Genomic DNA, 11,346 nt, shown 5'->3' with positions numbered 1-11,346 from the left:
GCTTGTATATATAATATGTGGCAATCTCTCTTTTAAAAGTACGTTGTGAAAACAGTATTTTTGTATTCATATCCATTAAATCATCTGAATTCTTCTAACTCCTGGATCTTGGCCAGGAAGCAGTGGAAACGCAGGCTTAGGGTATTGAGCTGGCTGATCTTGGAACTCATGTTGTTCTACAGTGCCAGGGTTTAGAGACTGGGCTCAGACAGATCACAGCTCAGTAGTGGAGACATTGCTGCTGGGCTTGTGGTTGGGGTGAGGGATTCAAGACTCGACCACAGGTAGGAACCTCTGACACATGAGCAATACACTATTCAGATTGAGGCAGGGTCAGATACCACCATAGTCTTTTTGCTGATGAAGGGTGCAGTCTCTGGAGGAGCAGGTGCCTCAGCCTGGGCCTCAAGTCTACACTGTCCAGTCACCTTGGAGCAAAGTGCCGAGTTTCAGGTTTTTAAACCTTATCTTCTTGAAAACACATTTTCAGTTTGAATTTTTACATATTCATGCAAAATTAGAACACCACCTGCTCTCAGTGACAGTATGGACATTGTTGCCATTCCAAGGAACATTCAATCTGTGTTACCCAGGCTGAAAGTAATCCTTCAATGTGGAAGAAAATACTAGTGTGTCATATTGGCGCATCAGGACTTATTGCATTATGTGTTAATGGCCTCAGTGGCTTAATAAATTATACCTGCAGAAGTATTTACCTCTCCATTTTTGGAGTTGAATTCTGTAATGAGAAGGTAAAAGACAAAGTTGAGATTTGCTTTAGGTAAAACAGCAAGAATAAAACATTTATTTTTCATATTTTTTGTATTGAGGGATTGCTTCTGTTCTAAAATATATTTAATGTTTAGCGTATTAAATAAGCAGTGCTTTCCTTGAACACAGCTTTGCTTTTACTAGATTGTAATCTTGTTGCCTTTCATATTTACTGCATTTGGCTTTTCGTATTTAAAGGTGTATAATATTTATACAAAGTTATCGGTAGGTACTTAACCATTCTCATTTATATTAAAATCTTATTTTTTTAAATAAGAAGTCTGTACATGTTGAGCATTTCTGTGGAACAAGAAGATTTAAGACTGGTAGACTTTCTTTTTCAATTTAGTGGCTAAAAATAACAGATGAGTTTTGGCAGGTGGGTTATTGGGTGATGAAATAGCAGAACTGCACTAGGTCAAAAAATTGTACACATGCAACATTTCTGATTATTTATTTTAGTTTGTCTATCCATAGTACCTGTGGTCTCCACATTCATGAAAATAATATTCCAAGGTTGTGCAAACAGTAATAATCTCCTTTTCTGACCCTCCTGACCTGTAGTGATTCTAGTTGCCATATTGAAATCCCATTGGATAAAACTTTTTTAAAGAAGTTCTTTAACTGAGTGAAAACTGACAATATTTACGTTGTGATCTGAAATTGTGTTGTGTAAGGTTCCAAAAATGCAAAATAGTAAAAACAGACAAATTACTATAAAATATAATTCTGCCAATTTTTTAGGATGCTGCATTACAGAGCAGAAAATTTTCTGAATAATGTTAAGTTCTAAAAGTGTTTTATCTGTCATGAGTACTTACTATGGATTGAAACCTGACTCAGTAAAGAAGGAACAAACTTGCTTTTATGTAGCCCTTTACCAAACTTTGAGAATATCTCAAAACACTTGACAGCCAATGAATTGCGTTTTGAAGAAAAGGCAATGATATGTCAAGAAAAAGGCAGCCAATGTATGCCCAGCAGCATGCAACAGCAACAAATGAGGAAAGGTCCCAGTATTTGCTGGGGCTGCCTGCTTGTGGAAAATGCTGATTTGGTCACTGGAATATTTAATACTCTGAAAAGCAGGCAGAGTGTTGGAGTAAAGTTGCATCCAAGGTTAACAATGCAGTGTTGCTTCTGTACTGCAGTAAATATTAAGATCCTCTGCCTTCAACATTGTCCATTTAAAAGCTTAACCAGTAGCAAACACCTTTTCCCAAAGTTTAGAACTATGTTATTGTGTGGCTATTAATCAAGTTGACCAACATTACTGAAGAGCTTTCAAATGTGAGCTATTAACAATAAGAATGTCTTACATAAGCATTTCTTCCTCATTTAGGCATACATCACTATATAAGGATATTTTGATGTCATTCAAATTGCTCAGTATAAATTCACAGTAACTGTGGCGTGGCCAAAGACAAAAAAAGTATCAAATCATTTTGACAAGATCATGTAATTATAGCACATCTTATAGGAACATAGGAGTGGGCTATGCACTTGAATCTGCATTGCCATTCAACATCTTGGCTGATCATCTACCTCAGCGCCATATTCCCACACTATTCCCATTTATCTTGCTGTCATCAATAATTAGAAATCAATCTATGTTTCAACTTGATGACTGAGCTTCAACAGGCTCTGGGGTGAATATTTCAAGTGATTCATCAGCCTCTGAGTGATAAAATTCTTCTTCTTCTCAGACCTAAATGATTTTCCTATTATTCTGACACTGTTCCCTGGTTCTAGCTAGGGGCAATATCCTTTCTGCATTTACTGTCTACCTCTAAGAGCTTTGTATGCTTCTAGGAAATCACCTCTAATTCTAAACTTCAGAGAATACAGACAGTCTCTTCAATCTTTGTTTATAGGATAGTCCCAACATGCCAGGAATCCTGGTGAACTATGTACTCCCCATGTGGCAAGTAAATCCTTCCTTCGGCAAAAGGACTAGAATTGCATGCAATACTCGAAATGCAGTTTCACCAGTATTTTATGCACTTGATTCAAGACACTTAGCTCCTGTCTACAAATCCTCCTGCTTATAGTGGTTAACATCATTTGCTTTTTGAATTGCTTGTTGCATATGCATGTTTCCTTTCAGTGACTCATGAACAAGGACACCTTTGGCCACTAACAATTCATGATCTCTCATGATTCAAGAAATACTCTGCCGTTTCATCCTTCCTACCAAACTAAATAACTTCACACTTATCCATATTATATTCCATCGGCCGTGCTCTTGCCCACTTCAATTAAATTCCCTTGGAGTTTCTTTGCATTCTCAACTCATTCCCAAGTTTTGTATCATTTGCAAACATAGAACAAATACATCTGGTGCCTAGATTGAAATCATTGGTATAGATTTTGAACAGCTGGGACCTAAGCACTGATCCTGGTGGTATCTCACTGCTGACAGCCTGCCAGTTAGTATATTACCCCCTCCCATGCAGGTTAATTTTGTTTACTAACCTGTGTGGGACTTTAAAAGCTTCTGAAAATCCGAATACACCACATCCTTATTGAACCTGTCAGTAACATCTTTGAAAAATTCTTCAGGTTTGTCAAGCATGGTTTCCCTTTAATCAATCCACATTCAATTAGAGTATTATTCTTCTAAATATCCAGTAACCAAATCCCTTAATATAGATTCTACTGTTTTTCCTACAACTGATGTCAGGCTAATAGATCTGTAGTTACCTGTTTTCACTCTCCCTCCTTAAATAGTGGAGTTACATTTGCCACCTTCCAATTTGCAGGCACCGTTTGCAGAATTAATAGTGTTTTGAAGGATGATCAGTGTATCCAGAATTTCTGCAGCCATCTCCTTCAAAGTTCTTAACATCAATGTTATAAACTCCTGGGAGTTTGTTGTCTTTCAGTCCCATTAATTCCACTAATTTATTTCAGTTCCATTCACTCACTAGACCTTTGGGTCTTATTTCAGGGAAATGTCTTGTGTTTTACTCTGTGAAGAGAGACACACAGTACTTATTTAGCTTGGAGATAATAAGAACTGCCAATGCTGGAGTCAGCGATAATGCAGTATGGAGCTGGAGGAACGTATCAGGCCAGGCAGCATTAGAAAAGTTGGAAAGTTGACGTTTCGGGTCGGGTCCCTTCTGCGGTTACTCAGTTCTTCAAAAAGATGTGATTTAGATATGTATTTGTGAGGTTTCATTAGTAGTACTTTGTACCCACTGATTGCCATCCTTTGATCCATGTGTTCCACAATATAGAACATAAGGCATTCGCCATCAGGGCTCCATCTTCTCAATTGGCCAAGGTGCATAGTCCTAAGAATGTGAAGTCGCCATGTTACAGCTGACATATTCTGACAAACAACAGTAAGCCTGTTATTACTTGATTACTGTTATAGAATTTGAGGATATGGGTGTTGCGGAGCATTTGCAGGGAACCTCCTGGCAGCTGCCTCATGCCATGGGCAAATGGACAACTTTATATGTGAAAGGATTCAGCACTTTTAAGTTCTTTATCAATGCAGTACAATAGTTCTGTTGCATAACAATACCCTACCTGAGGCCATAAAATTAGTCTTGGGAATTAATAATGGAGGATAAAAAGTTGGCAGAGAACAGATATTTTGCATTGATCTTCCTCAGAGAGAGGACACAGATGACATCCAGGAATTAGCTGTAAATCCGGAATTGAAAGGGAAGGAGGAACTCAAGAAAATTGCAAGAACCGAGGAAGTAGAGTTGAGTAAATTGATGGAACTGCAAATTGACAAGTCCCCAGATCCTGATAGATTTCATCCTAAGGTCTTAAAAGAAGTGACTAGTGAGACAGTTGATGTGTTGGTTTTAGTGCTCCAAAACTCATTAGATTCAGTAAAGGTTCCTTTGGATTAGAAAATAAATGATGTAACTTATTCAAAAAAAAAACGAGAGCAGGAAGCAGGAAATTACAGGCCAGTTAGCTTAACACCTACCATAGGGAAAATGTTAGAAACTATTATTAAAGATGTTATAATAGGGCCCTTGGTAAATTCAGATCATCAGGCAAAGCCAGGAAGGTTTTTCAAAGGGAAATCATATATAACTAGTGTATTGGAGTTCTTTGAAGAAGAAACTTTTGCTGTAAATAATGGTGAAACCAGTGGATATACTGTATTGGATCTTCAGTAGACATTTGATAAGGTGCCACATCAAATGTTATTGTGGAAAATAGAAGCTCATAACGTAAAGGCCAACGGCCATTGTTAGAAGATAGGCTATCAAGAAGCAGAGAGTAGGACTAATCTGTTCTTTTTGAGGCTGGCAGGATGTCGTGGGTGATGGGCTATAGGGGCCTCAACTATTTGCAATTTGTAGAAATGATTTGGATGAAAGGATCAAAGGTATGACAGCTAAATTTGCTAATGACACAAAGATAGGTAAAGAAATGAGTTGTAAAGAGGATAAAATGAGCCTACAAAGTAATATAAATAGGCTAATTGAGTGGGCAAAGATCTGGCAAATGGAGTACAATGTGGGAAAGTGTGAAACTATCCATTTTGGCAAAAAGAGAAGTATCTAAATGGTGAAAAATTGTATAGTTCTGCAATGCAGAGAGATTTGGGAATCACAGAAGGTTAGTATGCAGACACAGCAAATAATCAGGAATGCTAATAAAATGTTATGTTTTAGTGTGCAGGGAATTAAATACAAGATTAGGGAGGTTATAGAATTCCTACTGTGTGGAAGCAGGCCATTTGGCCCAGCAAGTCCACACCGATCCTCTGAAGAGCACCCCACCCAGACCCACCCTCTACCCTATCCCTGTAACTCTGCATTTCCCATGGCTAATCTACCTAGCCTACATATCCCTGGACACTATGGGCAATTTAGCATGGCCAATCCACCTAACTTGCACTTCTTTGGACTGTGGAAGGAAACTTAAGCACCTGGAAGAAACCCATGCAGACACGGGGAGAATGTGCAAACTCCAAACAGTCACTCAAGGGTGGAACTGAACCCAGATCCCTGGCACTGTAAGGCAGCAGTACTAACCACTGAGCCATAGAGTCATCCAATTATATTTCTGTTCCACAGGGCATTGGTGAGACTACATGGAGTGCCATGTACAGTACTGGTCACCAAACTTATGGAAGGATGTAAATGTGTTGGAAGCAATTTAAAGAAGGTTTACGAGACTAATGCTTGGAATAAGCAGATTGCCTTATGAGGAAAGCCTAGACAGACTAGGCCCATATCTCTGGAATGTAGGAGAATCAGAGATGACTGAACACTTCTTTTTTAATTCATTTACAGAATGAGGGCATTGCTGGCCAGGCAGCATTTGTTGCCCATCCCTATTTGCCTAGAGGGCAGTTAAGAGTCAACCACATTGCTGTGGCTCTGGGGTCACATTTAGGCCAGACCAGGTAAGGATGGCAGTTTTCTTCCCTGAAGGACATTAATGAACCAGATAGAATTTTCCCAACAATTGGCAATGGATTCATGTTCGTCATTAGACTCTTAATTCCAGACTTTTGATTTTCGCCGCCTTTGGCAGGATTTGAAGCCGGGTCCCCGGATCATTATCTGGGTATTTGAATTAACAACAAAAACAGAAGTTGCTGGAAAAGCCCAGCATGTCTGGCAGCATCTGTGAAGAAAAAAATCAGAGTTAACATATCGGGTCCGGTGATCCTTCCTCCGGACTGAAGGATCCTCTTCTGAGAAGCAGCACCACCAGAAGAACAGCTGGATAAACTCAGCCATTCTGTGCTTGGTAGATGAGGAAGGTTCCCCGGACCCGAAACGTTAATTCTGATTTTTTTTCTTCAAAGATGCTGCCAGACCTGCTGGGCTTTTCCAACAACTTTTGTTTTTGTTCCTCATTTACAACATCCGCAGTTCTTTCGATTTTTTTTCCTTGGATTGACAGTCCAGCAATAATACCACCAGGCCATCACTTCCCCATGCAAGATCCTGAGGAGACCTGATGGGGTAGATTTGAATGGTTGTTTCATCTTGTGGGAGAATCTAGAACCAGAGGTCATAGTTTAAAAATAAGGAGTCACCCATTTAAAACAAATGAGGAAACAATTTTCTTTTCTCAGAAGATAGTTTTTGGAATGCCCTTCCTCAAAAGACAATGGATACAGAATTTTTAAGGCGGAGGTAGACAAATTTTTGATTACCAAGGGGATGAAAGATTATTGGGAATATGCAGGAATGTACAGTTGAGGTTAAACTCAGACCAGCCATGATTTTATTGAATGATGGATCAGGTACAAAGTACCGAGTGGCCCACTCTTGTTCCTTGTTTGTATGTTTGATTTACATTCAACTTAATTGTGAACTATGCTTGGGGTCAGGTTCCCTTTAATAAAACTCGTAATCTGACTTTTCTTAAATACCTGCATCTACCGAGCACAGAACGGCTGAGGTTTATCCAACTGTTCTTCTGGTGGAAAAAAAAACAAAGTTGCTGGAAAAGCTCAGCAGGTCTGGCAGCATCTGTGAAGGAGAAAACAGTTAACGTTTCGGGTCTGGTGACCCTTCCTCAGAACTGATGGTGGCTGGGAAAACCTCAGTTTATATGCAGAAAATAGGGAGGTGGGTGGGGTAGGGAGTAAACGAAAGAATAGAGCCCAAAGTTCTTCTGGTGGTGCTGATTCTCAGAAGAAACAGGTGCAGAATGAAGCAGAGACAAAAGATTGTGCACGCTGAAGAATGGCAGCTGCCACCAGCTCACACTGCAGAGGAGAAGGAGTAAGACTTCACTTCTAAGGTGGTGCAGTTTCTGCCACAGAACCATATCTATTGGTTCAGTTGGAGCTATCTGCAAATTGCTAAGATCCAATGCCAAAACATATTAAGGGTGTCCCAAACCACTCTGTCATGCCTATGCCAGCTACTGGACAAGTAACCTGCTTATAAAGACTGGGTGACAATTCCATCCCAGGAGCCCCAAAGATTACACTTGTTCCTAACTTATTTGTTTGATCCATTTGATAAAGCAACTGGGGACCTCTGCAGCATCTCACAATTGTTGATTTAAAAGTGCACCCACAATGTCTCCGATATGATGTTTGCCAGGGTCCACAGCTTTGTTTTCTGTTCCCCTTCATGCAGCTAGTCAAACAGCTGCAGCATCAGGGTTCTCAGCCATTGCTGGTTTCTGTGTGTACAGGGTGAAATCAATTGAATCCACATAGCACCTAACATCAACGAGCAGGGTTCATCGAACAGAATAGGATTCCACTCTCTTAATGTTAAACTGAAATGTGACTGTAACAATCACATTTTAGAAGTTATGCAAGAGATTTCCAAGAACTTCTCTAATTCATTTTTATTGGAACATTCACAGGTGCCAATCCCTTTCCAAGGTCCTGGCTAATAAAAGGACAGTTGCTGATAGAGGAAAGATCTCCCTTCAGACTTGGTTCATGACCACCCCCCCCGCCCCCCCATCAGACTGCTGGAGAACAAACATAACCCACATTTCAACAGGTGCCATTGTGTAGCAGACCAAAGTTCAGGTAAGACCTGCTGTACCACATCAATGTGTATGCTGCCCCCTCCGCAATCTGAACCACCAAGGGGGGAATGTTTTGGATGAGGAGAAAATGTAGGCAATACAGGAATATTCTGAGGGGAAAGGTAGATAAATCCCGAGGATCTCATCAGGTGTTTCGCAGAACTTTGTGAGAAGCTTTGGCAGAGAGTGAGTGACATGGTGGCTCAATGGTTAGTCCTGCTGCCCCACAGCACCAGGGATCTGGGTTCAATCCCAGCCTTGGGTGACTGTCTGTGTGGAGTTTGCACATTCTCCCCACATCTGCATTGGTGCTCTGGTTTCCTCCCACATTCCAAAAATGTGCAGGTTAGGTGGATTGGCCATGCTAAGTTGCCTATAGTGTCCAGGGATGTGTGGGCGAGGTGGACTAGCCATGAGAAATGCAGGGTTTATAGGGATTGTGTGGGATGCTATTCAGAGGGTTGGTGTGAATGTGATGGACTGAATTGCCTGCTTCTGCACTGTGGAATTTTATGATTGCTGGGCCCCTTGTTGATGTATTTGTATCATCCGTAAGGTGCAAGAGGACTGGAGGTTGGCTAATGGGATGCCATTATTTAAGGAAAAGCCAGGGAACTATAGACCATTGAGCTTTACATCAGTGGTGGGTAAGTTGTTGCTTTCTGAGGCACAGGATTTACATGCATTTGCAAAGGTAAGGACTAATTAGGGATGGTGAACGTGGCTTTGTGCAAGGGAAATTGTGTTTCACTAACTTCATTAAGTTTTTTGAAGAGGTGACAAAGAAGATTGATGAAGGCAGAGTAGTAGAGGTTGGCTATATGGATTTCAGCAAAGCATTTGACAAGGTTTTGCGTGGTAGACAAGTTAATAGGTTAGATCACATAGGATCGAGGTGAGGATTGAAGGGGCAGCTGGCCAATTGGAAACAAAATTGGCTTGATGTTAGGAGACAGAGGGTGGTAGTAGAGGGTTGCTTTTTGGACTGGAAGCCTGTAACCAGCATTGTGCCACAAGGATCAGTGCTGGGTTCACTGCTTTTTAATCACTTATATAAATGATTTGAATGTGAACAAAGGAAGTATAGAAGTCATAGAATCCCTACAGTGTGGAAACAGGCCCTTTGGCCCAACAAGTTCACATCGAACTTCAGAGCATCCCATGCAGACCCGTCCCCTTGTAACCCACCTAATCTACACATCCCTGAACACTATGGGCAATTTAGCATGGCCAATCCACCTAACCTGCACATATTTGGACTGTGGGAGGAAACCGGAGCACCCGGAGGAAATCCACACAGACACAGAGAGAATGTGCAAACTCCACACAGACAGTCACCCGAAGCTGGAATCAAACCCGCGTCCCTGGCACTGTGAGGCAGCAGTGCTAACCACTGAGCCACCGTGCCGCCCCCACGGTGGTATGGTTAGTAAGTTTGCAGATGACACAAAAATAGGAGGTGTAGTGGACATGAAGAAGATTATCTCAGAGTAAAAAGGGATCTTGACGAGATGGGCCAACGAGCTGAGGAGTGGCATTTAAATAAATTCGAGATATTGCATATTAGTAGGGCAAATCAGGGCAAGACTTATACACTTAATGGTAGGGTACTGGGGAGTGTCGTCAAACAAGGAGACCTAGGAGTGCAGGTGCACAGTTCCTTGAAAGTGGAGTCACAGGCAGACAGGGTAGTGAAGCAGGCATTTGGTACCCTTGCCTTCATTGGTCAGAACATTGAGTGTAGGAGTTGGGATGCCATGTTGCAGCTGTAGAGAACATTGGTGAGGCCACTTTTAGAATACTGCGTGCAATTCTAGTCACCCTGCTCTAGGAAGGATTTTGTTAAATGTGAGAGGTTGCAGAAAAGATGTACGTTCGCTGACACTGGAAGGTTTGAGCTAAACGGAGAGGTTGAAGTGGCTGGAGACTTCCCTGGAGCATTGGATGCTGAGGGATGCCCTATTAGAGGTTTATAAAATCATGACAGGCATGGATAGGGTGAATAACAAATGTCTGTTTCACAGGGTGGGGGAGGCCAAAACAAGAGGACATTGGTTTAAGGTGAGAGGGGAAAGATTTATGAAGGACCTGAGGGGTAATTTTTCATGCTGAGGGTAGTGTTTGTGTATAAAGCAAGCTGCCAAAGGAAGTGGTGGAGGCGGTTTTAATTACAACATTTAAAAGGCATCTGGATGGGTATATGAATAGGAAAGATTTAGAGGGCTCTGGGCCAAATGCTGGCAAATGGGACCAGATCAGATGGGCATATCTGGTCAGTGTGGACAAGTTGGACCAAAGGGTCTGTTTCCGTGCTATGCAACACTATGACTCTATCCATTACTTATACTGTCAGAGCATTCAAACCCAGAACCAGGTCACTTGCCTCATGATTCACTGAATAAGTCTCACAACATCTTGCTTAGTAGATAATGAGAAGCACACGATCAGGCAATATATCCTCCTGAGCAATGGTAGATACGATGCCATCCAATCTGCCATTCTATAACTTCAAATGGAAAAATTCTGCCCATATCATTTACCGTTTGCTCTGTTGCCTTGTACAGGGTAAAATTTCTTTTGTTTAAAACTATGGAATCTAATAGCTTCAATTCTCTTGAACTGGTATTTCAGATTTTGCCTGCTTTAAACTAAATTTATGGATCCAGTTCTAAATTGCAAGGTGTGATGTATATGCCTGCCTAAATTTGCCTGTACAAGTTAGGATCCAGTTTACTAATATAATAATAATATTTATATAATAACAATAATTTTAATACTAATATTTCATAATAATCCAGTTTTTAAATTAAAAGCTTTTATTTAATATTTCCATTATTCACCTCTCATCTATTTTTCTTTAAGTTTGCTTTTTGTATCTGATTGATCATTGAATGCCATCGTCTAGTTGACACTTTCACAATCAGACTCTGCACTGTTATGAAGAATTCTTCAGTCAAATTGGTTAAGGGAATATGCAATTGCTTTCCCTGTTCACATAGATTCCAGGTACCTATTAGAGGTACTACACTTTTGGCTTTCTAATTTACTGTAGTTTGCTGTGCAAAATCCAAAGTGAAGGAG

This window comes from Rhincodon typus, chromosome 13 (assembly GCF_021869965.1).
Source record: "Rhincodon typus isolate 14 chromosome 13, sRhiTyp1.1, whole genome shotgun sequence".
NCBI lineage: Eukaryota > Metazoa > Chordata > Chondrichthyes > Orectolobiformes > Rhincodontidae > Rhincodon > Rhincodon typus.
The sequence above is the reverse complement of the archived record's forward strand: the minus strand, read 5'-3'. Positions refer to the sequence as shown.